Here is a 27,575-nt window from a genome sequence, read left to right as displayed (position 1 = left end):
AGTGCCACCGCCAGCGTCCAGCCCGAGTCCATCTGACCCGAAAGCGCAAGCTGACTTCACCCCGGGCTGCCTGGGCGCGCAGGTTCTCCCAGAACCAGGATCCTGTCTTCAGGTTCCAAGGTTCTCCCACCTCCGCGACCCACCACCTCCCACCCAGGTCCCATCCCTGTCCCTGTCCCCAGCCACCCCCATGCTGGACACTGGGTTGGGGGAGGCGTCTGGGGTTGGCAGTGTCCTTGCCCCCTTCCTAGACCGCAGCCTGTGGCCGAACTTGAGATGCATGTCTGTGCGTGGAGGGATGTGGGTTTTTCTGTGTGTGCAGAGAACACAGGGTCGCAGGCTTACATGTGGTTGTGAGGTTTGAGTGGCTAAAACCTCCTAGAATCCAGAAGGGTTTCCCCAGGCTGTCCCCCAAATATGTGCCAAACCTGACACTGCTTGCAACGCATGGTGAATGACTACACACTTGGAGGTTATCCCTGAGGTTCTCAGGCATCTAGAGCAAGCACACTCTCCTCTCTCCCACCCTAAGCAGGGCCCACTCCGTGCTGATAGGATAGTGCATTGCTTCCCTACAGGAGAGCCCAGAGACAGGGTCAAGTCAACTCAGAGAAGACCAAGGTTAGGCTGTCACCTACCTTGTCACACGTGGGCCCAGTGCTGCCCCTTCTGATCGCCTGTACACCCTTCGCTTGTCCACTATGATGTAATCAGGGGGGCTTGCACCTCCCGGAGAGTGTATATATGCTGAGATTGGGAAAATTCTCATGCTCTCTGCGTGGGCCTGGCTGCTGAGATCATGGCCATCCCAGAGGTCAGCAACTGCACACTTTATAGATCTTGTCTGATGGCTCTTTAATTTTACCGCTCAATTACACAACCGCTCCTTGAGCCTATTCAGTTGTGGGGACTGGCACCCCACAATACCTCGGTTCTTGGCTTCCCAGGAGGAAGAAGTCACGCTGAAGCCCGTTTGTAATCCAAGTGGGTTTTCATGAAGGAGGGGAGGAGTTTCAGGCTTTACAGTTTCAAAAGGGTACACACTATTTCAGGGATGCCCGTGCCAGGCTCAGCTGGGGTTCACAACTGGACCCGAGCAGCCTGTGGAACAGTGCACCCACACCTGTAGGACTGAGGCCAGAGAGGCTACGGCACAGAGGGAGGGCAGGAGTGGGGGGTACAAGGGCGCCAAGGCATTTCAACCTTGACTAGGGAGGCCTGGTTGATGGTATTGGTTGACCCCCACCAGGTTGGGGTCATAAGCCTGGGCCTAGTTTGGGCTGCCCAGGTATACCTCCCACCTGGCTAGGAGGCTTGAATTGAAGCAAGCTCAGTTACGGGGTCCTCACTAGGTCTTCCGTGCTGGCAACCTCCTCTAGGGAGTCTTTGCAGACGTGGGAGGGCAACCCCCAGTCCCTGGCTCCAGCTACTTAACATTGCCCCACTGAAGGAGTATGGAGCCAGGTCTCTGGGTTACTGGGCAACGATGTCTCTAGCTGCTTCCTGCTGGCAAAAGGGGCATGACTTGGAGCGTTGGGTCCACACCCTTCCTTCCTACTCTGTTGGAAGGGTTTGTCCACTTAGGGGCCCATGGTGGATGAGCTTGGGGTGATCCAGGAGCTGGTGATCCTGGGGTTGGCTCAGAGTCATTGGTAACCTGACAACTTCCGGAAGAAACAAAACAGACAGTTTCAGTAAGGCAGGGGCAAACTGCTATTTCAGGGCCCTTGGAGTGTGGGTGAGTGTCACTGGAGGTTTAGAAAGGAAATCTTACAACGACCAGGCCTGGTGTTTAAACTAACAACACAAGAACTGTGTGGAAGCCTTTGCTTGTCTAAAGACTGTTGTGGGGTTTATAATAATTATTTATAAACTATCAAGGGACCAGGGGTGGGATCGGGGAGGGAGGGGGATGGGGGGGAAAAAAGGGAAACCGAGCTGATTCCAGGAACCCAAGTGAAAGGTGAATTATGAGAGTGACGAGTGCAACGAATGTATAAGGGTGCTTTGCTCAATTGATGTATGTACAGATTGTGATAAGAGCCTTATGAGCCCCAATAAAAAGATTAAAAAAAAAAAGACAGTTGTGGGGTTTTGTTGTTTTTTTTAAAGACTCATGGTTTTTATTTGCTAGCACGCACTGCTAGTTAATCAATTACAAAGAAGATTCTGCTGAACGCGGTTACAATTAAACACACGGACCAATCCAAAATCTTTATAGGTCTTTGCGTGGTTCACAGGTGGGAGGGGTGGCAGGGCCTAACTCCGCTGGGCTGGCGGCAAAGAACCAGGTGGGCCCAGGTGGCACTAGGTGGGCTTCAGTGAGGGCTGAGATGGGTCCCCTTTGGGAAGGTGGCTCTGGCTCAGAGGAGGCGGGAACTGGGAGGGCTGCGCCCCACCAACAGCAGGACATTCGGAGCTGGCAGGACCCTCACCTTCCGAGTGCTGGTCTACGGCGTCACGGGAAGGCTCCTGCAGCGGGCTCATCGGCAGCCTGTTTAGTGCATGATGTTGGACCGGTGACCAAGCCCACCCCTGGAGCTCTGCCCACATTTGAGCCTCAGAGCGAGGCGCCCCCCCCCCACCCCAAGGCTACTGGGTCCAATTACGAGCCGAGCTAGCTTATAAATACACGACTTTCAGAACGGCAGGCATAGAGCTCATTAGATCGAATACAAAAATAGATTATATTAATAGGAAACATTTCGTGTTTATCAAATCGCAAATCTAGGCTTTTGTCATTTTTTTAAAAAAGTAGACCAGAGACTGAAAAGATGACATCCGAATAAAGTGAACAATGCGGGTTTTTTGTTTTTGGCGTTACCGTGGTATTTTGCTTTAAAAACGTCCCGAGTGCCGGAGAAGACGACGTAGAAGAGCACTTACCCAGGAGCACCCAAGACAACATTTGCAGATGGGCGGAGATGTGCCCTCCAGCATGCCTCCCGCTTCCCCTCCTGTCTCAGGGTCAAGGCCAGGAGAGTCGGCTCCCTGGGCGACTGGCGGGTTAGTGGGCCTGCGAGTCAGAGAAGTGGGCAACCCGTAGGGAAGGGGCACCCCTTCCGTCCTTCCCGTGGGCTCTTCCCCCAAAGGTGCGAGCGGGTTTATGCTTCAGACTTGTCACGACGACTTCCGTTCCTGTCATCTGCTTGGACACTTGATAGGATAAACTTCCCATCATTGGTTAGTGGGATGGACAGCATTAGTTGAGCCAGTGCTTCTGGATCCTTCTGAACCTCAATAATTTCCTTCCCCAAATTAATAGCGTAACATATCTTTTCGCCTTCCGAGTTGCTCTCAAAGATGTATGCGCTCAGGGACTCTTCTCCCGTGGACTCCGGCGTGCGGCTGACGAAGCCAACCAGCCTCTTGTTTTCTTGGTGAGCAGCAAACTGGGTGACACTGGTCAGTTCAAAGTTGGCCCTTGTTACTTGAGTCTGAGGATCAATCAGCCTCAGCGTCTGGCTGGTGACCGTCAGGTGGGACTCGGTCGTGGGGAAGATGTTGTGGATGGCCGGGCTTCCAGGACTTGTCTCGTGGCCTCGTAGATCACTTCCGTGGTGCTGCCCGTCCTCACGGCCATGGACCCCAGAAACCGAACAATGGACATCTGCTGCAGGAGAGAATCTTCCTTCAGCTTCTGGAAATGCTTCATCCTCAGTTTCACCGAATGGGTTGATCCGCCTGCGGCCTCAGTTCTGATCCAGGAATCCGTGGCGGGAAGCACAATGTCAAACTGGATTGGGGTCCCTGGGGCAATCAGCTGTTCTGCTTCAGGAGCACCAGCTGCGGCTTTGGGCGAGAGGTTGTCGTTTTCTGTTTCCGAGTTTTTCACGCTCTGACTGGGGGACCTGCTTTTCTGTTTTCCCCCCGAAGCTTGTGATGGGCGTCACGGCCTCCAGCGCCGTCTGATTCAACCTGAGGGCCACGGCCTCTGGGTTGTCCGTCAGGTAGATCTGTCTGGAGATGTTGCTTATGGCGCAGATCCACTCCTCCTTCTCCTTTCTGCTCTCTGCCTGGAGCGTTATTCCCGATTTTCCATTAGGGGTGGTGATCTGGAAGCAGTACCGCTGGTCCTCTCAGTCCACTGCCATCACCGAGCAGTTGTCCAGGTCCTGGATCAAGCCCCCTGCCACGGCGCCCCTGAGCTGACACATGAGGTTCCCGCCTTGGGTGAAGAAGTGCAGCTGCTCCCAGGTGGTGGTGACCAGCCCTGTTTTATTTCTGAGGTTCAGGTAGCCAGCCTTCTGGATGAGGTTCCGGTTGATCTGTGGTGCGGCAACGTCAGAATCCGGGGTGTAGGCAGCCTCGTTGACAGAGAGCAGCTCTTGCTGGGACACCCGCATCTTTTCAGCGCTGGACGCCGTGCACCATGTCTGCAGTGGAGGATAATAAGCTGTCCATATTTCTGGAAAACATCTCTGCTCCCTTCTTAACGAAATGGATCTGTCCGTGGGCAAAGCCCATCATGGGCTCCATCATGAGCACCGCTTTCGGTACTTACTGCAGCGCATTGAGGGCGCAGTAGTACTGCAGGGAGGAGAGGTGCTGCTTCCGCTGCGCCACCGCCACCTCGGCCATCGAGAGGTCATGCTCGTGTTGTGGGGTTTGGGAAACTCTTCACAGGGTTTGCGTACTTAGCTCTGCTGGGGACCCCCATGTCCCAGACTTCAGGGTTAATGGCACTTTCCCACCACTCCTGTGGGGGACTTTGCAGCTCCTGTGGTAAGGCACATTTGGAAAGCTATCCTGGGGCTGGGGGTGTGTAGACGATACATCTCAGCCTAAAAGAGTGGCTGGACATTCAGGGACTACTAGGAAGCTCTGAGAGAAATAAAAGCCCCATTCGCACCTCAAGGGTTCCATGAAGTGTGTGACTCAGGGGCCTGGGTAAGGAGATAAGGACAGACTAGGCTGCCCCAGTATCTAAGAGGAAATTTACTGATCTACCAGCCACATAGATCCTCACCATAGGCTCCAGACTAGTAATCGCTATCTCTTGCTATGCCGGGCATTTCCATCCTCAGCAGCTGCACACTAACCTGAAGGCAGCTCCCCTCCTGGTTGTTTCCCATAGGACAGAGTGCCGTGCAGTGGCCAGTTTGCTTGCAGCAGTAGCATGGCCCTGGGGGTCGGGGGGTGCCTATCCCAATTAGGGCAATTCCTTTCCCATTGACCTAGGTGCCGGCACACATAACACCTGGTGCCTTGTTCAGGGGTCTTGGAAACCTGGGGGGCAGTCGATGGACGTTGGTTAGCAATGGCGGCTAGTAACTGGGCATGCCTGATGTCCTTCCTTCTCTCCGCCTCCTGAGCCTGGAGTTCGACTCCTGGTCCCTGGTGTAAAAGGCGGCATTAGTCAGCACTAGTGGCCCTCTCCTCTAGGGTAACTCCTGCAGGCTTCTGCACGACCTTCTGGAGTTTTTTCCGAATGTCTGGTGCGGCCTGGGTGAGAAATTTGTCCCCGAGCCACACTTGCCGCTCACGGGAGTCTGTGTCTACAGTGGGGTTTCCTCGGGGTTTCTCGGCTGCTCGAAGAAACTTGCGGGGCTTTCGCCAGGTCCTTGGTTAACAGCTGCCACTTTGGTGTCGCCTGTGGCCCTTTGCCATCCTGACTTCAGTCCTTCTGTGATACACACCAGAAAACGTTTCCCTGCCCACTCCTCTTCGGGTTCATGATAATCCCAAGCAGGGGCAGTGCTAGGCACAGCTGTTTCTCCTATTGGATACGTATGATTCATCCCACGTAAACCTTCTGCAAACTTCCTCTCTCCTTTCAGCACCCGTTCTTCCTCAAAGTCTGTCCCAGTACGACCATTACATCCTTCCAAGTCAAGTCTAGACTAGGGTGAGATGCTGAACGGTCCCTAAGGACTGTGGGACTGTCTGCGTAACTGCCTAAGTCATTCTTAATCTGCCTGAGTTCAATTAGGGTGAAAGGCTTGTGAACTGCCCCGGACCAAACTCCCCAGCTTCTGCAGGTTCAGGGTCCGGCGAGGGTGGAGAGGCAGGGCTGGATGTAGAGTAGCCCTCAGCTTCTGGTCCCCTTAGGGGGTCCTCGGTACCCTGGGAATAGAGGCTGCTTCTCAAGAGGAAAAGGGCTCTAATTTAAGGGAACTCTGCCCACCTCCCCATCCTTCCACAGAAACATTCTAGCTGAATCAGGGTTGGGAGGCAAAGTGTGCTGTTCTTTGGCCAGGTTTCCCCATCACCTAGAACGTACTGAGGCCGGATGGTGTTGCAGAACGAGATTGACTTCTGCTCCTCCAGCGTCTCCAGGTCAAATCGATGCCAATTAGACAGGACACAATGTAGTGGCGCTCCCCTGGGGATAGATCTTCCATTACCCATCTAGAAAACACAATTAAAGGAGAAGTTAAAAGGGAGCCTGTTAGATTTCTTGGGTGAAAAATACCTCTCTCCTTGGATTAGCACGAGAAAGAATTCACACTGAAGCCTGGTTTCTGATCCAAGTGGGTTTTTATAAATTATAGCAGTGTCAGGTGCTCCAGTCAACTGAACACAAGCCAGAGAAGGGGGGAGACCGAGGCCGGGTCTCGGGGAACTGCAAAGCAGCAGCTGGAAACAAGGGCCATAGTCTCGAAGTTCCAGCCTTTTAGGGGCCTTCCGCTGGGAGGTGTGGTTGATGGTACTGGTTGACCCCATTGGCTGAATTAAGCCCACCTGGCCTAGATTGGGGCCCACCCAGGTGTACTGGCTTCGTAGCTCAAGGGCCTGAATTTGGAGCATGCTCAGTAGACACACCTGGCCCCTGCTCACGCTACCTAACAAGCCCAAGGCCTTGGGATAACTGTAGTCCCAGCATGCACCACTAGGCACCCTGAAACTGGGGCCTACTGCAGGTGCCCCTCTCCCAGGGAGGGGTGGGGGACCCAACCTCTGCTTGCAAACTAGGCCTAGACTGTTTTTCTAGACAGTAAGGAAGGCTTTGGAGTCACCAGCTTGGGTGACCTTACTGGGTTGAGAGAAGGAATTACTAGTGTGAGTAATTCTCCGGACCTCGAAGCTGAAACCACTGCTTGGAGTGGGCTTCTAATAATCCTCACAAGCGACCACTGCCACGAGCGGCCTTTTCTGCAACCTGTGCAGGGGACACACAAGAGACCTGTTAATTAGTTCAGGGTACACTCCAAGGAAATTGGGGTCCTCGGCTGGACACATACTGTCATAGCAGATCTATAACGGGAAGGTGCATGGCCCAGAGGCCCAAGGTAGTGGTGCTGAAAAGGCTTTCATAAGAGCAGAGTTAGCAGTTACTCAGTGGCCTGGCTTCCAAATGCCTTTAGCCAGGGCTTGGCATAAGAAAAAGCAGCCAGGAGGAGAACCTAGACAACACACTGGCACAAAGCTAAAGCAGACACGAGACTGGCAGGAAAAAAGTGTGTGTCTGTGTTTATGGGGGTGGGGGTTGGTGCACACAAGGGAAAATTCTCACCCTGAGTGCTTTTGGTCCAACCAAAGGAAGGGCTCACAAGTGAAAGCAAAACGGAACCGAGCAATTTGCAAGCCCAGAAAAATCAAAGGGCCGAATTAAGCGCATGGTAGAAAAGTCACATGAAACGAAGGAATCAAATAAAATAGAATTTAAAAAATTATTTTTTAATGGTTTGTACTGAGCAAATATGCTTCTTTCTTCCCCTTTAAAGAGAATTAGCCAAATCTCTTAGTCCATTGGGACTTCCTGACAAGACCTTCCCATAGGTGTCTTTACAACCTGGTCGCTGGATCAGAACATCAGTGGGAAGCTCCAAGTGGGCCTCCTAGTTGACCTGATACTGCCTGTGTAGAGCCATCTCCAAAGCGTTGGATGGGGGAGAAGGGTCCAGAAGGAAATGGGTGGTTCTAGGGACTGTCTGGGCAAAGCCTTCGATGTGGGGAGAAAGCCATGCGCAGAGAGTGGCGATGGCCCGGACAGAAGAGCTGTGTATACACCCTCTGAGTGAGCCCCTGAAAAGCTCAGCCCATTGCCCGGCATTCACCACCTTTGTCTGGCACTCCCACCCCACCCCCAACTTGCTGTTCTTAATTGGCCCGGATCCTCCCAGTTGGGCTGTGTTGAAGTTGTTTCTGAAAACAACAGTCTGTGAGGGATGTCACTGACCCGTTAGTGTTGATTATTTGAAGCATTTCTTAAAAGCAGAGGAGTGTGGGGTCCAGCCCCACAGTTGAACAACAGAAAAATGGAGCTGAATTATCAAGAGGGAGGGAGGAACAAAGAGCTGCAAGGGGAGGGCAGCACAACGAGCTGATACCAAGGGCTCAAGTAGAAAGAAAATGTTTTGAAAATGATGGCAACGTTGACAAAATAATAATTTATGAATGATGAAGGGTTCATGAGGGCGGGGGGACTGGGGGGGAGGGAGGGGGAAACGACCAGCACATATTAAGGGCTCAAGTAGAAGGCAAATGTTTTGAGGATGACGATGGCAACAAGTAAAAATGTGTTTCACACAATAAATGTACGGATTGGGTAAGAGTTGTAAGAGCCCCCAATAAATGACTTCTTAAAAAAGCAGAGCTGAGGAACAGGTAATAGGAAAGGTCTGTGCAGTGTATTTAACAATAAGGTTTTAGGGTAAGAGGACTTGCAATAAAGTAACAATGTGTTAACCTTGAACAAAGTAACAATGTGTTAACCTTGAATAAAATAACAATGTGTTAACCTTGAATTTCCTGAGAGAAACACTTCAAAGCAAGGGTCTGGCAAGTAAGAAACAAATAGTGTCAAACTGCTCTTTGATTTCCTCCTCACCCGCCAGCGCGATCTCCACCCACTGAGCGTGACCCAATCGGTGAAGGAGTTTGGCGTCGCGAAGCGGCCAATCAGAGACCAGACTGAGCCAGTGTGACAAGCTCGAGAACCAATGAAAACCAGCGGTCTCTCGAGCCCTCCTGAGGGGCCAGTCCCAGAGAGAGAGAGAGCACCTTTTCCTCCAGGTGTGAATCAGAACCCGAGTCTGCGGCGGAACGACAGGGTGCCCACAATGCTCCTTCAGCATAAATGACGACCAAACCCAGGTCCGAGAGCGCAGCACAGGCCTTATTTTATTAACATAAAGAAGCAGAAGGGGCCAAAACACGCAATGGGCCCGGGAAACGTCCTCGGCAGGCCGCATGCAGCTGGGCCACGGACCTCTGAAGACCTCTGCCTGGAGACCAACGGTTTTCAACCCGTGGGTGCCAAACGCACCAAAACCATGGTCTCGGCGGAAAACAAATTAATAAGCCTAACACTTTACTGATTATGTGAGCATAAATAAAGGTAAGAAACTCAAACGAACATTACACCGAAAAAGGAAAGTGAAAAGCGCAGAGTAAGCGAAAGCTACAAACAAGCACACTTAATTCATATGGTCTAATTTTGGAAACCGCTTAAGGAATCCCCTGAGGGGGTGCACCGTTCCCGGAAGTACTGCAATACCAGGTCGATGCGTGGAGTGGACGGAGCAAGCTCCTATTCCAACTCCCTGCTCCAAAAATCCATTTAATATATTGTCCTCGGATAGAGGACGTATCAGATATTAAACTGATAAGAACAGATACTACACTTGATCTTAGCCAAAAGGCCGAGAAGCGATGCCACACAACGCCGCCGCGCCCGCACCCGGCTCCGCGCGCGCACTTGCAACTCACGGCGGCTGCGCGCACAGCGCGTCCTCCGCGCCGCACTCGCCCTGCTCCTCACGCGGCGCGCGCCCGCCACGCGGAGCCCGCGCACATCGCCCTGAGCGCTTCCCGCCGACCATTTCTGGGTCCATTTGGGCTCCGTCGCCTCCGATCCCGGCGACCCTGAAATTTACATGTCGCGCCTCCGCCCCGCCCACCAGGCGTGGCCACCGCGCGAGCTCCACCCTCGGACCGCTCCGCTTCCGCCAGTACTAACCTTCTGGGGAGCGGTGGGCCCCAGGACGTCCCGCCACTCCAGTGGTGTCAGGGAAAGATGAGGCCCAGGACAGGGCCCTCTGGTCACGGGGAGGTGGGGGACGCCTGGAAGGAGGGGTCCCTGGAAGGGAGCCAGCTCTTCATGGAACACAGCTTCTGCTTCAGGAAAGCCACTGGGGCACTACAGGCTGGAGACTGGGGTCACTGGGGTGCTCTGGGAGAGGCAGGCTCTTGGGAAAGTGACAGACCCTTCCTTCAACTGCACATCCACCCACCTCATCTGCTCCCCACCTCCCCAAGAAATGGAAGCCCGCGTTTCCCCAGCCTTAGGTCTTGGACGGACGTGTGTGGGTAGGACCTACGGGGGCTCAAAGCTTCAAAATGCAACGCAGCCACTAGGATCCCTTCTGCCAGTCTTCATAGTATGGCTCGCATGGAGAATTGAGTTCTTCAGTTGGTATCAAGTTAAGGATTAATTAGGCACCCCTGGGGGTTGGAAGGCCAGTTCCCTGCTGGCCCCTTCTCCTCTCAGGTCCCCTGCTGCTTCCAGATGTATTTCTGGCATCTGCATAGAGGGATGTGGGTGTCAGGGGGAGCCAGGGTCATAGCTCACTTGGGGGGACCTAAAGGACCCAGTCCCTGTCCCCCAAAGCCTTTGTGACCTGGCGAAATGTCATCCCTCACGTGGTCGTGGGAGGGTAATGTTAACCATATGTGAATAATAACAACCAACAGGTGGCTTCACCATTTTCCTTGCTCTTGAATGCTTGCATCCCAAGGTCTCGCTTGAGTCTTATGCAGGCACCTAACGAACAATACTCTTCTGGTTCTACAGGCCAGTCCCGAGGCCAGAGAGGCTAGGGAGGGTCCCCAGGAAGTGGACCCTAGACTGCGTGACCCAGCATGAACCCACGCCAACGCCTCCACCTCCACCACACCTCTACCTCCACCACCTCTACTTCTGCCTCCACCTGCACCCCCACACCCTCCACCTGTGCATTCAAACACACACGGGGCTAGGGCAATTTCTAACAAGCCATCCGGCCTTCCAGAGACCCCGGTGAGACTTTGATTTCGTATTTTCTTTCCTCTTGACTCCACACCGACAGTGACCATCAGAGGGAGAAAGGGGAGAACATAGTGCAGGATCACCCCGCAGCATTTGGGGGCAGAGGGGACTCAGCAGAGGGTGAGCTAAGGTTGCCACAAGCTGGGAAGAGTGAGCGAAAGAAACCCAAGAGAAAACGAGTAGGCTTGGCTGCAGAACTGTGCCAAGGCACACCGCGACTCCAGTGAGGTGGGGAGTGTCTCTTACCTGCTTCCAGTGAAAGTGTGAGCCTTCTGGAGTGGGTAATGCCTCAGTTCATGTCTTTGCGCGGGAAAGAATTCACGCCAAAGCCGGTTTGTATTCCAGATGGGTTTTTATGAAGGACGAACACGTTTCAGGTTCTACAGTCTCAAGAGTACACTCTATTTCAGTGAAGCTTACCAGGTTGTGCTGAAGCCGCTTGGAAGTTCACAGCTGGACACAAGCAGCCTCTTGAAACTACACACCCATACGTGGTGAGCTGAGACCAGAGGGAGCGCCGCACAGCATGAACATGCGCTAACTGAGAAAAGAAGGACCCAGAATGTGGTTCCTGCTCTTATTCTAGCCACCCCCAGGGTGTGGGTGATGTTTGGACCGCCTAGGTTGACGGCCCACCTGGCTTGGGGCCTGAATTGGAGCATGCCCAGTCTAAAGGCTTCCTGATTTACTTCCAGCCTCCTCTAGGGGCCTATACAGGCCTGGGAGGGGAGGGGCCCGTGAAGGCTCTTTACAGAACTCTTCCCTCCCCTCACCCCAGGGGCTTGGATAGGACCTCTCCTTGCTTGTGGGGGTCACATTATGAGGTGGGTCTGGTTAGTGACGTTGGGATTGTGGTGAAAGGACATGGGACTGTAGCTGTGGGCGGTAAAGCAGGCAGCTGGCAACCTTGCACTCAACCCCCTCCATCATGGGCGGCAGCACCCACCCTGGGAGACCCAGGCCCAGAGGGGGCGTGGATCACGAGGCTGGCTGATGGCTGAGCACCTACAGCTGCAGATGCACTAAGGCAGCAGCTGTGAACCTGTGGGTTGCGACCCCTTTGAGGGTCAAACGACCCTTTCACAGGGGTTGCCAGATTCATAACAGTAGCAAAATGACAGTGATGAGAGTTGCGTGAGAGTTGGTGAACATGGGTTCACTAGAGTAGGACCATAGCTAGGTCACTTGGGGTCCTCTCTGATAAGGTGTGTGTCTCGCTTCTCGCCTTTTGGCTAAGACCAAGGGTTGATAAGGGGTGGTGGTGGTGATGGTGGGGTGTGTGTGTGTGTGTGTGTGTTAGAGCTTGTCAGCACATGCGTCATGGACCGACCTTTGCTACTGTCTAGGAAGGGTGTGTGGTTAGGCCCAGGAGTGTTAGAAGCCTCACAATCCAATTCAGTCACTAGGAGCCCATCTACCAGTTAGTCCATGTAATATAGTGAGATCGATTTAATGATTAATTAGGCGCCTGGTGGCACAGCTGTGGTTAAGCATGTGGCTGCTAACTGAGAGGATGCTGGGCTGGACCCAGTGGGCAGTTCAGTGGGTGAAAGGCATTTTGGGGACTAGAACCTGAGTCTGCAGAGCTCGTCTTGCAGAAGACCTGGAGCTGAATGGGCAGAGAGGCCTCAGTGGCTCTGGTTCTGAGGACGCGCCTGGCATCAGAGGAGCTGGATAAGGGATCTCTGACATCCCGACGTCCCTCAAACCAAGAAGAAGGAAACATTCTCCCTCGAGTACTTTTGGTCCAACCGAGGGAAGACTCACATGTGGAAGAAAGATTGAACGGAGCAGTTTACAAGCCCAGAAAATAAAAGGGCTGAAGGCCCAGCGCACAAAGGTCACATGAAATGAGGGAACCAAATAAAAGAGAATTTTTACACCATTTTGGATTTTTTAATGGTCTGTACTGAGCAAATATACATCTGTTTCTTTCCCTTTAAAGAGAATTAGCCAAATCTCTTAGTCCATTGGGACTTCCTGACAAGACCTTCCCATAGGTGTCTTTACAACCTGGTCGCTGGATCAGAACATCAGTGGGAAGCTCCAAGTGGGCCTCCTAGTTGACCCGATACTGCCTGTGTAGAGCCATCTCCAAAGCGGTGGATGGGGGAGAAGGGTCCAGAAGGAAATGGGTGGTTCTAGGGACTGTCTGGGCAAAGCCTTCGATGTGGGGAGAAAGCCATGCGCAGAGAGTGGCGATGGCCCGGACAGAAGAGCTGTGTATACACCCTCTGAGTGAGCCCCTGAAAAGCTCAGCCCATTGCCCGGCATTCACCACCTTTGTCTGGCACTCCCACCCCACCCCCAACTTGCTGTTCTTAATTGGCCCGGATCCTCCCAGTTGGGCTGTGTTGAAGCTGTTTCTGAAAACAACAGTCTGTGAGGGATGTCACTGACCCGTTAGTGTTGATTATTTGAAGCATTTCTTAAAAGCAGAGGAGTGTGGGGTCCAGCCCCACAGTTGAACAACAGAAAAATGGAGCTGAATTATCAAGAGGGAGGGAGGAACAAAGAGCTGCAAGGGGAGGGCAGCACAACGAGCTGATACCAAGGGCTCAAGTAGAAAGAAAATGTTTTGAAAATGATGGCAACGTTGACAAAATAATAATTTATGAATGATGAAGGGTTCATGAGGGCGGGGGGACTGGGGGGGAGGGAGGGGGAAACGACCAGCACATATTAAGGGCTCAAGTAGAAGGCAAATGTTTTGAGGATGACGATGGCAACAAGTAAAAATGTGTTTCACACAATAAATGTACGGATTGGGTAAGAGTTGTAAGAGCCCCCAATAAATGACTTCTTAAAAAAGCAGAGCTGAGGAACAGGTAATAGGAAAGGTCTGTGCAGTGTATTTAACAATAAGGTTTTAGGGTAAGAGGACTTGCAATAAAGTAACAATGTGTTAACCTTGAACAAAATAACAATGTGTTAACCTTGAATAAAATAACAATGTGTTAACCTTGAATTTCCTGAGAGAAACACTTCAAAGCAAGGGTCTGGCAAGTAAGAAACAAATAGTGTCAAACTGCTCTTTGATTTCCTCCTCACCCGCCAGCGCGATCTCCACCCACTGAGCGTGACCCAATCGGTGAAGGAGTTTGGCGTCGCGAAGCGGCCAATCAGAGACCAGACTGAGCCAGTGTGACAAGCTCGAGAACCAATGAAAACCAGCGGTCTCTCGAGCCCTCCTGAGGGGCCAGTCCCAGAGAGAGAGAGAGCACCTTTTCCTCCAGGTGTGAATCAGAACCCGAGTCTGCGGCGGAACGACAGGGTGCCCACAATGCTCCTTCAGCATAAATGACGACCAAACCCAGGTCCGAGAGCGCAGCACAGGCCTTATTTTATTAACATAAAGAAGCAGAAGGGGCCAAAACACGCAATGGGCCCGGGAAACGTCCTCGGCAGGCCGCATGCAGCTGGGCCACGGACCTCTGAAGACCTCTGCCTGGAGACCAACGGTTTTCAACCCGTGGGTGCCAAACGCACCAAAACCATGGTCTCGGCGGAAAACAAATTAATAAGCCTAACACTTTACTGATTATGTGAGCATAAATAAAGGTAAGAAACTCAAATGAACATTACACCGAAAAAGGAAAGTCAAAAGGGCAGAGTAAGCGAAAGCTACAAACAAGCACACTTAATTCATATGGTCTAATTTTGGAAACCGTTTAAGGAATCCCCCGAGGGGGTGCACCGTTCCCGGAAGTACTGCAATACCAGGTCGATGCGTGGAGTGGACGGAGCAAGCTCCTATTCCAACTCCCTGCTCCAAAAATCCATTTAATATATTGTCCTCGGATAGAGGACGTATCAGATATTAAACTGATAAGAACAGATACTACACTTGATCTTAGCCAAAAGGCTAAGCAACCAACAGGTGGCTTCACCATTTTCCTTGCTCTTGAATGCTTGCATCCCAAGGTCTCGCTTGAGTCTTATGCAGGCACCTAACGAACAATACTCTTCTGGTTCTACAGGCCAGTCCCGAGGCCAGAGAGGCTAGGGAGGGTCCCCAGGAAGTGGACCCTAGACTGCGTGGCCCAGCATGAACCCACGCCAACGCCTCCACCTCCACCACACCTCTACCTCCACCACCTCTACTTCTGCCTCCACCTGCACCCCCACACCCTCCACCTGTGCATTCAAACACACACGGGGCTAACAAGCCATCCGGCCTTCCAGAGACCCCGGTGAGACTTTGATTTCGTATTTTCTTTCCTCTTGACTCCACACCGACAGTGACCATCAGAGGGAGAAAGGGGAGAACATAGTGCAGGATCACCCCGCAGCATTTGGGGGCAGAGGGGACTCAGCAGAGGGTGAGCTAAGGTTGCCACAAGCTGGGAAGAGTGAGCGAAAGAAACCCAAGAGAAAACGAGTAGGCTTGGCTGCAGAACTGTGCCAAGGCACACCGCGACTCCAGTGAGGTGGGGAGTGTCTCTTACCTGCTTCCAGTGAAAGTGTGAGCCTTCTGGAGTGGGTAATGCCTCAGTTCATGTCTTTGCGCGGGAAAGAATTCACGCCAAAGCCGGTTTGTATTCCAGATGGGTTTTTATGAAGGACGAACACGTTTCAGGTTCTACAGTCTCAAGAGTACACTCTATTTCAGTGAAGCTTACCAGGTTGTGCTGAAGCCGCTTGGAAGTTCACAGCTGGACACAAGCAGCCTCTTGAAACTACACACCCATACGTGGTGAGCTGAGACCAGAGGGAGCGCCGCACAGCATGAACATGCGCTAACTGAGAAAAGAAGGACCCAGAATGTGGTTCCTGCTCTTATTCTAGCCACCCCCAGGGTGTGGGTGATGTTTGGACCGCCTAGGTTGACGGCCCACCTGGCTTGGGGCCTGAATTGGAGCATGCCCAGTCTAAAGGCTTCCTGATTTACTTCCAGCCTCCTCTAGGGGTCTATACAGGCCTGGGAGGGGAGGGGCCCGTGAAGGCTCTTTACAGAACTCTTCCCTCCCCTCACCCCAGGGGCTTGGATAGGACCTCTCCTTGCTTGTGGGGGTCACATTATGAGGTGGGTCTGGTTAGTGACGTTGGGATTGTGGTGAAAGGACATGGGACTGTAGCTGTGGGCGGTAAAGCAGGCAGCTGGCAACCTTGCACTCAACCCCCTCCATCATGGGCGGCAGCACCCACCCTGGGAGACCCAGGCCCAGAGGGGGCGTGGATCACGAGGCTGGCTGATGGCTGAGCACCTACAGCTGCAGATGCACTAAGGCAGCAGCTGTGAACCTGTGGGTTGCGACCCCTTTGAGGGTCAAACGACCCTTTCACAGGGGTTGCCAGATTCATAACAGTAGCAAAATGACAGTGATGAGAGTTGCGTGAGAGTTGGTGAACATGGGTTCACTAGAGTAGGACCATAGCTAGGTCACTTGGGGTCCTCTCTGATAAGGTGTGTGTCTCGCTTCTCGCCTTTTGGCTAAGACCAAGGGTTGATAAGGGGTGGTGGTGGTGATGGTGGGGTGTGTGTGTGTGTGTGTGTGTTAGAGCTTGTCAGCACATGCGTCATGGACCGACCTTTGCTACTGTCTAGGAAGGGTGTGTGGTTAGGCCCAGGAGTGTTAGAAGCCTCACAATCCAATTCAGTCACTAGGAGCCCATCTACCAGTTAGTCCATGTAATATAGTGAGATCGATTTAATGATTAATTAGGCGCCTGGTGGCACAGCTGTGGTTAAGCATGTGGCTGCTAACTGAGAGGATGCTGGGCTGGACCCAGTGGGCAGTTCAGTGGGTGAAAGGCATTTTGGGGACTAGAACCTGAGTCTGCAGAGCTCGTCTTGCAGAAGACCTGGAGCTGAATGGGCAGAGAGGCCTCAGTGGCTCTGGTTCTGAGGACGCGCCTGGCATCAGAGGAGCTGGATAAGGGATCTCTGACATCCCGACGTCCCTCAAACCAAGAAGAAGGAAACATTCTCCCTCGAGTACTTTTGGTCCAACCGAGGGAAGACTCACATGTGGAAGAAAGATTGAACGGAGCAGTTTACAAGCCCAGAAAATAAAAGGGCTGAAGGCCCAGCGCACAAAGGTCACATGAAATGAGGGAACCAAATAAAAGAGAATTTTTACACCATTTTGGATTTTTTAATGGTCTGTACTGAGCAAATATACATCTGTTTCTTTCCCTTTAAAGAGAATTAGCCAAATCTCTTAGTCCATTGGGACTTCCTGACAAGACCTTCCCATAGGTGTCTTTACAACCTGGTCGCTGGATCAGAACATCAGTGGGAAGCTCCAAGTGGGCCTCCTAGTTGACCCGATACTGCCTGTGTAGAGCCATCTCCAAAGCGGTGGATGGGGGAGAAGGGTCCAGAAGGAAATGGGTGGTTCTAGGGACTGTCTGGGCAAAGCCTTCGATGTGGGGAGAAAGCCATGCGCAGAGAGTGGCGATGGCCCGGACAGAAGAGCTGTGTATACACCCTCTGAGTGAGCCCCTGAAAAGCTCAGCCCATTGCCCGGCATTCACCACCTTTGTCTGGCACTCCCACCCCACCCCCAACTTGCTGTTCTTAATTGGCCCGGATCCTCCCAGTTGGGCTGTGTTGAAGCTGTTTCTGAAAACAACAGTCTGTGAGGGATGTCACTGACCCGTTAGTGTTGATTATTTGAAGCATTTCTTAAAAGCAGAGGAGTGTGGGGTCCAGCCCCACAGTTGAACAACAGAAAAATGGAGCTGAATTATCAAGAGGGAGGGAGGAACAAAGAGCTGCAAGGGGAGGGCAGCACAACGAGCTGATACCAAGGGCTCAAGTAGAAAGAAAATGTTTTGAAAATGATGGCAACGTTGACAAAATAATAATTTATGAATGATGAAGGGTTCATGAGGGCGGGGGGACTGGGGGGGAGGGAGGGGGAAACGACCAGCACATATTAAGGGCTCAAGTAGAAGGCAAATGTTTTGAGGATGACGATGGCAACAAGTAAAAATGTGTTTCACACAATAAATGTACGGATTGGGTAAGAGTTGTAAGAGCCCCCAATAAATGACTTCTTAAAAAAGCAGAGCTGAGGAACAGGTAATAGGAAAGGTCTGTGCAGTGTATTTAACAATAAGGTTTTAGGGTAAGAGGACTTGCAATAAAGTAACAATGTGTTAACCTTGAACAAAATAACAATGTGTTAACCTTGAATAAAATAACAATGTGTTAACCTTGAATTTCCTGAGAGAAACACTTCAAAGCAAGGGTCTGGCAAGTAAGAAACAAATAGTGTCAAACTGCTCTTTGATTTCCTCCTCACCCGCCAGCGCGATCTCCACCCACTGAGCGTGACCCAATCGGTGAAGGAGTTTGGCGTCGCGAAGCGGCCAATCAGAGACCAGACTGAGCCAGTGTGACAAGCTCGAGAACCAATGAAAACCAGCGGTCTCTCGAGCCCTCCTGAGGGGCCAGTCCCAGAGAGAGAGAGAGAGAGCACCTTTTCCTCCAGGTGTGAATCAGAACCCGAGTCTGCGGCGGAACGACAGGGTGCCCACAATGCTCCTTCAGCATAAATGACGACCAAACCCAGGTCCGAGAGCGCAGCACAGGCCTTATTTTATTAACATAAAGAAGCAGAAGGGGCCAAAACACGCAATGGGCCCGGGAAATGTCCTCGGCAGGCCGCATGCAGCTGGGCCACGGACCTCTGAAGACCTCTGCCTGGAGACCAACGGTTTTCAACCCGTGGGTGCCAAACGCACCAAAACCATGGTCTCGGCGGAAAACAAATTAATAAGCCTAACACTTTACTGATTATGTGAGCATAAATAAAGGTAAGAAACTCAAACGAACATTACACCGAAAAAGGAAAGTGAAAAGCGCAGAGTAAGCGAAAGCTACAAACAAGCACACTTAATTCATATGGTCTAATTTTGGAAACCGTTTAAGGAATCCCCTGAGGGGGTGCACCGTTCCCGGAAGTACTGCAATACCAGGTCGATGCGTGGAGTGGACGGAGCAAGCTCCTATTCCAACTCCCTGCTCCAAAAATCCATTTAATATATTGTCCTCGGATAGAGGACGTATCAGATATTAAACTGATAAGAACAGATACTACACTTGATCTTAGCCAAAAGGCCGAGAAGCGATGCCACACAACGCCGCCGCGCCCGCACCCGGCTCCGCGCGCGCACTTGCAACTCACGGCGGCTGCGCGCACAGCGCGTCCTCCGCGCCGCACTCGCCCTGCTCCTCACGCGGCGCGCGCCCGCCACGCGGAGCCCGCGCACATCGCCCTGAGCGCTTCCCGCCGACCATTTCTGGGTCCCTTTGGGCTCCGTCGCCTCCGATCCCGGCGACCCTGAAATTTACATGTCGCGCCTCCGCCCCGCCCACCAGGCGTGGCCACCGCGCGAGCTCCACCCTCGGACCGCTCCGCTTCCGCCAGTACTAACCTTCTGGGGAGCGGTGGGCCCCAGGACGTCCCGCCACTCCAGTGGTGTCAGGGAAAGATGAGGCCCAGGACAGGGCCCTCTGGTCACGGGGAGGTGGGGGACGCCTGGAAGGAGGGGTCCCTGGAAGGGAGCCAGCTCTTCGTGGAACACAGCTTCTGCTTCAGGAAAGCCGCTGGGGCACTACAGGCTGGAGACTGGGGTCACTGGGGTGCTCTGGGAGAGGCAGGCTCTTGGGAAAGTGACAGACCCTTCCTTCAACTGCACATCCACCCACCTCATCTGCTCCCCACCTCCCCAAGAAATGGAAGCCCGCGTTTCCCCAGCCTTAGGTCTTGGACGGACGTGTGTGGGTAGGACCTACGGGGGCTCAAAGCTTCAAAATGCAACGCAGCCACTAGGATCCCTTCTGCCAGAGTCTTCATAGTATGGCTCGCATGGAGAATTGAGTTCTTCAGTTGGTATCAAGTTAAGGATTAATTAGGCACCCCTGGGGGTTGGAAGGCCAGTTCCCTGCTGGCCCCTTCTCCTCTCAGGTCCCCTGCTGCTTCCAGATGTATTTCTGTGCATCTGCATCGAGGGATGTGGGTGTCAGGGGGAGCCAGGGTCATAGCTCACTTGGGGGGACCTAAAGGACCCAGTCCCTGTCCCCCAAAGCCTTTGTGACCTGGCGAAATGTCATCCCTCACGTGGTCGTGGGAGGGTAATGTTAACCATATGTGAATAATAACAACCAACAGGTGGCTTCACCATTTTCCTTGCTCTTGAATGCTTGCATCCCAAGGTCTCGCTTGAGTCTTATGCAGGCACCTAACGAACAATACTCTTCTGGTTCTACAGGCCAGTCCCGAGGCCAGAGAGGCTAGGGAGGGTCCCCAGGAAGTGGACCCTAGACTGCGTGACCCAGCATGAACCCACGCCAACGCCTCCACCTCCACCACACCTCTACCTCCACCACCTCTACTTCTGCCTCCACCTGCACCCCCACACCCTCCACCTGTGCATTCAAACACACACGGGGCTAACAAGCCATCCGGCCTTCCAGAGACCCCGGTGAGACTTTGATTTCGTATTTTCTTTCCTCTTGACTCCACACCGACAGTGACCATCAGAGGGAGAAAGGGGAGAACATAGTGCAGGATCACCCCGCAGCATTTGGGGGCAGAGGGGACTCAGCAGAGGGTGAGCTAAGGTTGCCACAAGCTGGGAAGAGTGAGCGAAAGAAACCCAAGAGAAAACGAGTAGGCTTGGCTGCAGAACTGTGCCAAGGCACACCGCGACTCCAGTGAGGTGGGGAGTGTCTCTTACCTGCTTCCAGTGAAAGTGTGAGCCTTCTGGAGTGGGTAATGCCTCAGTTCATGTCTTTGCGCGGGAAAGAATTCACGCCAAAGCCGGTTTGTATTCCAGATGGGTTTTTATGAAGGACGAACACGTTTCAGGTTCTACAGTCTCAAGAGTACACTCTATTTCAGTGAAGCTTACCAGGTTGTGCTGAAGCCGCTTGGAAGTTCACAGCTGGACACAAGCAGCCTCTTGAAACTACACACCCATACGTGGTGAGCTGAGACCAGAGGGAGCGCCGCACAGCATGAACATGCGCTAACTGAGAAAAGAAGGACCCAGAATGTGGTTCCTGCTCTTATTCTAGCCACCCCCAGGGTGTGGGTGATGTTTGGACCGCCTAGGTTGACGGCCCACCTGGCTTGGGGCCTGAATTGGAGCATGCCCAGTCTAAAGGCTTCCTGATTTACTTCCAGCCTCCTCTAGGGGTCTATACAGGCCTGGGAGGGGAGGGGCCCGTGAAGGCTCTTTACAGAACTCTTCCCTCCCCTCACCCCAGGGGCTTGGATAGGACCTCTCCTTGCTTGTGGGGGTCACATTATGAGGTGGGTCTGGTTAGTGACGTTGGGATTGTGGTGAAAGGACATGGGACTGTAGCTGTGGGCGGTAAAGCAGGCAGCTGGCAACCTTGCACTCAACCCCCTCCATCATGGGCGGCAGCACCCACCCTGGGAGACCCAGGCCCAGAGGGGGCGTGGATCACGAGGCTGGCTGATGGCTGAGCACCTACAGCTGCAGATGCACTAAGGCAGCAGCTGTGAACCTGTGGGTTGCGACCCCTTTGAGGGTCAAACGACCCTTTCACAGGGGTTGCCAGATTCATAACAGTAGCAAAATGACAGTGATGAGAGTTGCGTGAGAGTTGGTGAACATGGGTTCACTAGAGTAGGACCATAGCTAGGTCACTTGGGGTCCTCTCTGATAAGGTGTGTGTCTCGCTTCTCGCCTTTTGGCTAAGACCAAGGGTTGATAAGGGGTGGTGGTGGTGATGGTGGGGTGTGTGTGTGTGTGTGTGTGTTAGAGCTTGTCAGCACATGCGTCATGGACCGACCTTTGCTACTGTCTAGGAAGGGTGTGTGGTTAGGCCCAGGAGTGTTAGAAGCCTCACAATCCAATTCAGTCACTAGGAGCCCATCTACCAGTTAGTCCATGTAATATAGTGAGATCGATTTAATGATTAATTAGGCGCCTGGTGGCACAGCTGTGGTTAAGCATGTGGCTGCTAACTGAGAGGATGCTGGGCTGGACCCAGTGGGCAGTTCAGTGGGTGAAAGGCATTTTGGGGACTAGAACCTGAGTCTGCAGAGCTCGTCTTGCAGAAGACCTGGAGCTGAATGGGCAGAGAGGCCTCAGTGGCTCTGGTTCTGAGGACGCGCCTGGCATCAGAGGAGCTGGATAAGGGATCTCTGACATCCCGACGTCCCTCAAACCAAGAAGAAGGAAACATTCTCCCTCGAGTACTTTTGGTCCAACCGAGGGAAGACTCACATGTGGAAGAAAGATTGAACGGAGCAGTTTACAAGCCCAGAAAATAAAAGGGCTGAAGGCCCAGCGCACAAAGGTCACATGAAATGAGGGAACCAAATAAAAGAGAATTTTTACACCATTTTGGATTTTTTAATGGTCTGTACTGAGCAAATATACATCTGTTTCTTTCCCTTTAAAGAGAATTAGCCAAATCTCTTAGTCCATTGGGACTTCCTGACAAGACCTTCCCATAGGTGTCTTTACAACCTGGTCGCTGGATCAGAACATCAGTGGGAAGCTCCAAGTGGGCCTCCTAGTTGACCCGATACTGCCTGTGTAGAGCCATCTCCAAAGCGGTGGATGGGGGAGAAGGGTCCAGAAGGAAATGGGTGGTTCTAGGGACTGTCTGGGCAAAGCCTTCGATGTGGGGAGAAAGCCATGCGCAGAGAGTGGCGATGGCCCGGACAGAAGAGCTGTGTATACACCCTCTGAGTGAGCCCCTGAAAAGCTCAGCCCATTGCCCGGCATTCACCACCTTTGTCTGGCACTCCCACCCCACCCCCAACTTGCTGTTCTTAATTGGCCCGGATCCTCCCAGTTGGGCTGTGTTGAAGCTGTTTCTGAAAACAACAGTCTGTGAGGGATGTCACTGACCCGTTAGTGTTGATTATTTGAAGCATTTCTTAAAAGCAGAGGAGTGTGGGGTCCAGCCCCACAGTTGAACAACAGAAAAATGGAGCTGAATTATCAAGAGGGAGGGAGGAACAAAGAGCTGCAAGGGGAGGGCAGCACAACGAGCTGATACCAAGGGCTCAAGTAGAAAGAAAATGTTTTGAAAATGATGGCAACGTTGACAAAATAATAATTTATGAATGATGAAGGGTTCATGAGGGCGGGGGGACTGGGGGGGAGGGAGGGGGAAACGACCAGCACATATTAAGGGCTCAAGTAGAAGGCAAATGTTTTGAGGATGACGATGGCAACAAGTAAAAATGTGTTTCACACAATAAATGTACGGATTGGGTAAGAGTTGTAAGAGCCCCCAATAAATGACTTCTTAAAAAAGCAGAGCTGAGGAACAGGTAATAGGAAAGGTCTGTGCAGTGTATTTAACAATAAGGTTTTAGGGTAAGAGGACTTGCAATAAAGTAACAATGTGTTAACCTTGAACAAAATAACAATGTGTTAACCTTGAATAAAATAACAATGTGTTAACCTTGAATTTCCTGAGAGAAACACTTCAAAGCAAGGGTCTGGCAAGTAAGAAACAAATAGTGTCAAACTGCTCTTTGATTTCCTCCTCACCCGCCAGCGCGATCTCCACCCACTGAGCGTGACCCAATCGGTGAAGGAGTTTGGCGTCGCGAAGCGGCCAATCAGAGACCAGACTGAGCCAGTGTGACAAGCTCGAGAACCAATGAAAACCAGCGGTCTCTCGAGCCCTCCTGAGGGGCCAGTCCCAGAGAGAGAGAGAGCACCTTTTCCTCCAGGTGTGAATCAGAACCCGAGTCTGCGGCGGAACGACAGGGTGCCCACAATGCTCCTTCAGCATAAATGACGACCAAACCCAGGTCCGAGAGCGCAGCACAGGCCTTATTTTATTAACATAAAGAAGCAGAAGGGGCCAAAACACGCAATGGGCCCGGGAAACGTCCTCGGCAGGCCGCATGCAGCTGGGCCACGGACCTCTGAAGACCTCTGCCTGGAGACCAACGGTTTTCAACCCGTGGGTGCCAAACGCACCAAAACCATGGTCTCGGCGGAAAACAAATTAATAAGCCTAACACTTTACTGATTATGTGAGCATAAATAAAGGTAAGAAACTCAAATGAACATTACACCGAAAAAGGAAAGTGAAAAGCGCAGAGTAAGCGAAAGCTACAAACAAGCACACTTAATTCATATGGTCTAACTTTGGAAACCGTATAAGGGATTCCCCGAGGGGGTGCACCGTTCCCGGAGGTACTGCAATACCAGGTCGATGCGTGGAGTGGACGGAGCAAGCTCCTATTCCAACTCCCTGCTCCAAAAATCCATTTAATATATTGTCCTCGGATAGAGGACGTATCAGATATTAAACTGATAAGAACAGATACTACACTTGATCTTAGCCAAAAGGCCGAGAAGCGATGCCACACAACGCCGCCGCGCCCGCACCCGGCTCCGCGCGCGCACTTGCAACTCACGGCGGCTGCGCGCACAGCGCGTCCTCCGCGCCGCACTCGCCCTGCTCCTCACGCGGCGCGCGCCCGCCACGCGGAGCCCGCGCACATCGCCCTGAGCGCTTCCCGCCGACCATTTCTGGGTCCATTTGGGCTCCGTCGCCTCCGATCCCGGCGACCCTGAAATTTACATGTCGCGCCTCCGCCCCGCCCACCAGGCGTGGCCACCGCGCGAGCTCCACCCTCGGACCGCTCCGCTTCCGCCAGTACTAACCTTCTGGGGAGCGGTGGGCCCCAGGACGTCCCGCCACTCCAGTGGTGTCAGGGAAAGATGAGGCCCAGGACAGGGCCCTCTGGTCACGGGGAGGTGGGGGACGCCTGGAAGGAGGGGTCCCTGGAAGGGAGCCAGCTCTTCATGGAACACAGCTTCTGCTTCAGGAAAGCCGCTGGGGCACTACAGGCTGGAGACTGGGGTCACTGGGGTGCTCTGGGAGAGGCAGGCTCTTGGGAAAGTGACAGACCCTTCCTTCAACTGCACATCCACCCACCTCATCTGCTCCCCACCTCCCCAAGAAATGGAAGCCCGCGTTTCCCCAGCCCTAGGTCTTGGACGGACGTGTGAGGGTAGGACCTACGGGGGCTCAAAGCTTCAAAATGCAACGCAGCCACTAGGATCCCTTCTGCCAGAGTCTTCATAGTATGGCTCGCATGGAGAATTGAGTTCTTCAGTTGGTATCAAGTTAAGGATTAATTAGGCACCCCTGGGGGTTGGAAGGCCAGTTCCCTGCTGGCCCCTTCTCCTCTCAGGTCCCCTGCTGCTTCCAGATGTATTTCTGGCATCTGCATAGAGGGATGTGGGTGTCAGGGGGAGCCAGGGTCATAGCTCACTTGGGGGGACCTAAAGGACCCAGTCCCTGTCCCCCAAAGCCTTTGTGACCTGGCGAAATGTCATCCCTCACGTGGTCGTGGGAGGGTAATGTTAACCATATGTGAATAATAGCAACCAACAGGTGGCTTCACCATTTTCCTTGCTCTTGAATGCTTGCATCCCAAGGTCTCGCTTGAGTCTTATGCAGGCACCTAACGAACAATACTCTTCTGGTTCTACAGGCCAGTCCCGAGGCCAGAGAGGCTAGGGAGGGTCCCCAGGAAGTGGACCCTAGACTGCGTGGCCCAGCATGAACCCACGCCAACGCCTCCACCTCCACCACACCTCTACCTCCACCACCTCTACTTCTGCCTCCACCTGCACCCCCACACCCTCCACCTGTGCATTCAAACACACACGGGGCTAACAAGCCATCCGGCCTTCCAGAGACCCCGGTGAGACTTTGATTTCGTATTTTCTTTCCTCTTGACTCCACACCGACAGTGACCATCAGAGGGAGAAAGGGGAGAACATAGTGCAGGATCACCCCGCAGCATTTGGGGGCAGAGGGGACTCAGCAGAGGGTGAGCTAAGGTTGCCACAAGCTGGGAAGAGTGAGCGAAAGAAACCCAAGAGAAAACGAGTAGGCTTGGCTGCAGAACTGTGCCAAGGCACACCGCGACTCCAGTGAGGTGGGGAGTGTCTCTTACCTGCTTCCAGTGAAAGTGTGAGCCTTCTGGAGTGGGTAATGCCTCAGTTCATGTCTTTGCGCGGGAAAGAATTCACGCCAAAGCCGGTTTGTATTCCAGATGGGTTTTTATGAAGGACGAACACGTTTCAGGTTCTACAGTCTCAAGAGTACACTCTATTTCAGCGAAGCTTACCAGGTTGTGCTGAAGCCGCTTGGAAGTTCACAGCTGGACACAAGCAGCCTCTTGAAACTACACACCCATACGTGGTGAGCTGAGACCAGAGGGAGCGCCGCACAGCATGAACATGCGCTAACTGAGAAAAGAAGGACCCAGAATGTGGTTCCTGCTCTTATTCTAGCCACCCCCAGGGTGTGGGTGATGTTTGGACCGCCTAGGTTGACGGCCCACCTGGCTTGGGGCCTGAATTGGAGCATGCCCAGTCTAAAGGCTTCCTGATTTACTTCCAGCCTCCTCTAGGGGCCTATACAGGCCTGGGAGGGGAGGGGCCCGTGAAGGCTCTTTACAGAACTCTTCCCTCCCCTCACCCCAGGGGCTTGGATAGGACCTCTCCTTGCTTGTGGGGGTCACATTATGAGGTGGGTCTGGTTAGTGACGTTGGGATTGTGCTGAAAGGACATGGGACTGTAGCTGTGGGCGGTAAAGCAGGCAGCTGGCAACCTTGCACTCAACCCCCTCCATCATGGGCGGCAGCACCCACCCTGGGAGACCCAGGCCCAGAGGGGGCGTGGATCACGAGGCTGGCTGATGGCTGAGCACCTACAGCTGCAGATGCACTAAGGCAGCAGCTCTGAACCTGTGGGTTGCGACCCCTTTGAGGGTCAAACGACCCTTTCACAGGGGTTGCCAGATTCATAACAGTAGCAAAATGACAGTGATGAGAGTTGCGTGAGAGTTGGTGAACATGGGTTCACTAGAGTAGGACCATAGCTAGGTCACTTGGGGTCCTCTCTGATAAGGTGTGTGTCTCGCTTCTCGCCTTTTGGCTAAGACCAAGGGTTGATAAGGGGTGGTGGTGGTGATGGTGGGGTGTGTGTGTGTGTGTGTGTGTTAGAGCTTGTCAGCACATGCGTCATGGACCGACCTTTGCTACTGTCTAGGAAGGGTGTGTGGTTAGGCCCAGGAGTGTTAGAAGCCTCACAATCCAATTCAGTCACTAGGAGCCCATCTACCAGTTAGTCCATGTAATATAGTGAGATCGATTTAATGATTAATTAGGCGCCTGGTGGCACAGCTGTGGTTAAGCATGTGGCTGCTAACTGAGAGGATGCTGGGCTGGACCCAGTGGGCAGTTCAGTGGGTGAAAGGCATTTTGGGGACTAGAACCTGAGTCTGCAGAGCTCGTCTTGCAGAAGACCTGGAGCTGAATGGGCAGAGAGGCCTCAGTGGCTCTGGTTCTGAGGACGCGCCTGGCATCAGAGGAGCTGGATAAGGGATCTCTGACATCCCGACGTCCCTCAAACCAAGAAGAAGGAAACATTCTCCCTCGAGTACTTTTGGTCCAACCGAGGGAAGACTCACATGTGGAAGAAAGATTGAACGGAGCAGTTTACAAGCCCAGAAAATAAAAGGGCTGAAGGCCCAGCGCACAAAGGTCACATGAAATGAGGGAACCAAATAAAAGAGAATTTTTACACCATTTTGGATTTTTTAATGGTCTGTACTGAGCA

The 27,575-nt window shown here is 52.8% G+C and overlaps 4 non-coding genes and 1 pseudogene across 4 annotated transcripts; all 5 read right to left on the bottom strand.

The window, feature by feature from the left end:
- Positions 1 to 2,576: 2,576 nt before the first annotated feature.
- Positions 2,577 to 9,799, bottom strand: LOC142459894 (DCC-interacting protein 13-beta pseudogene; annotated as a pseudogene).
- LOC142460308 (U2 spliceosomal RNA) lies at positions 9,409 to 9,599 on the bottom strand. Its single transcript, XR_012786540.1, has one exon. It is a non-coding gene; the product is annotated as a U2 spliceosomal RNA (small nuclear RNA).
- A 4,859-nt stretch (positions 9,800 to 14,658) lies between the features above and the next one.
- Positions 14,659 to 14,849, bottom strand: LOC142460318 (U2 spliceosomal RNA). The gene has a single exon (XR_012786550.1). It is a non-coding gene; the product is annotated as a U2 spliceosomal RNA (small nuclear RNA).
- A 4,015-nt stretch (positions 14,850 to 18,864) lies between these two features.
- LOC142460307 (U2 spliceosomal RNA) lies at positions 18,865 to 19,055 on the bottom strand. Its single transcript, XR_012786539.1, has one exon. It is a non-coding gene; the product is annotated as a U2 spliceosomal RNA (small nuclear RNA).
- Positions 19,056 to 24,105: 5,050 nt separating this feature from the next.
- Positions 24,106 to 24,296, bottom strand: LOC142460305 (U2 spliceosomal RNA). The gene has a single exon (XR_012786537.1). It is a non-coding gene; the product is annotated as a U2 spliceosomal RNA (small nuclear RNA).
- Between the last annotated feature and the right edge of the window lie 3,279 nt (positions 24,297 to 27,575).

The sequence above is a fragment of the Tenrec ecaudatus genome, chromosome 10 (assembly GCF_050624435.1).
Source record: "Tenrec ecaudatus isolate mTenEca1 chromosome 10, mTenEca1.hap1, whole genome shotgun sequence".
Lineage (NCBI taxonomy): Eukaryota > Metazoa > Chordata > Mammalia > Afrosoricida > Tenrecidae > Tenrec > Tenrec ecaudatus.
The sequence above is the reverse complement of the archived record's forward strand: the minus strand, read 5'-3'. Positions and strand labels throughout refer to the sequence as shown.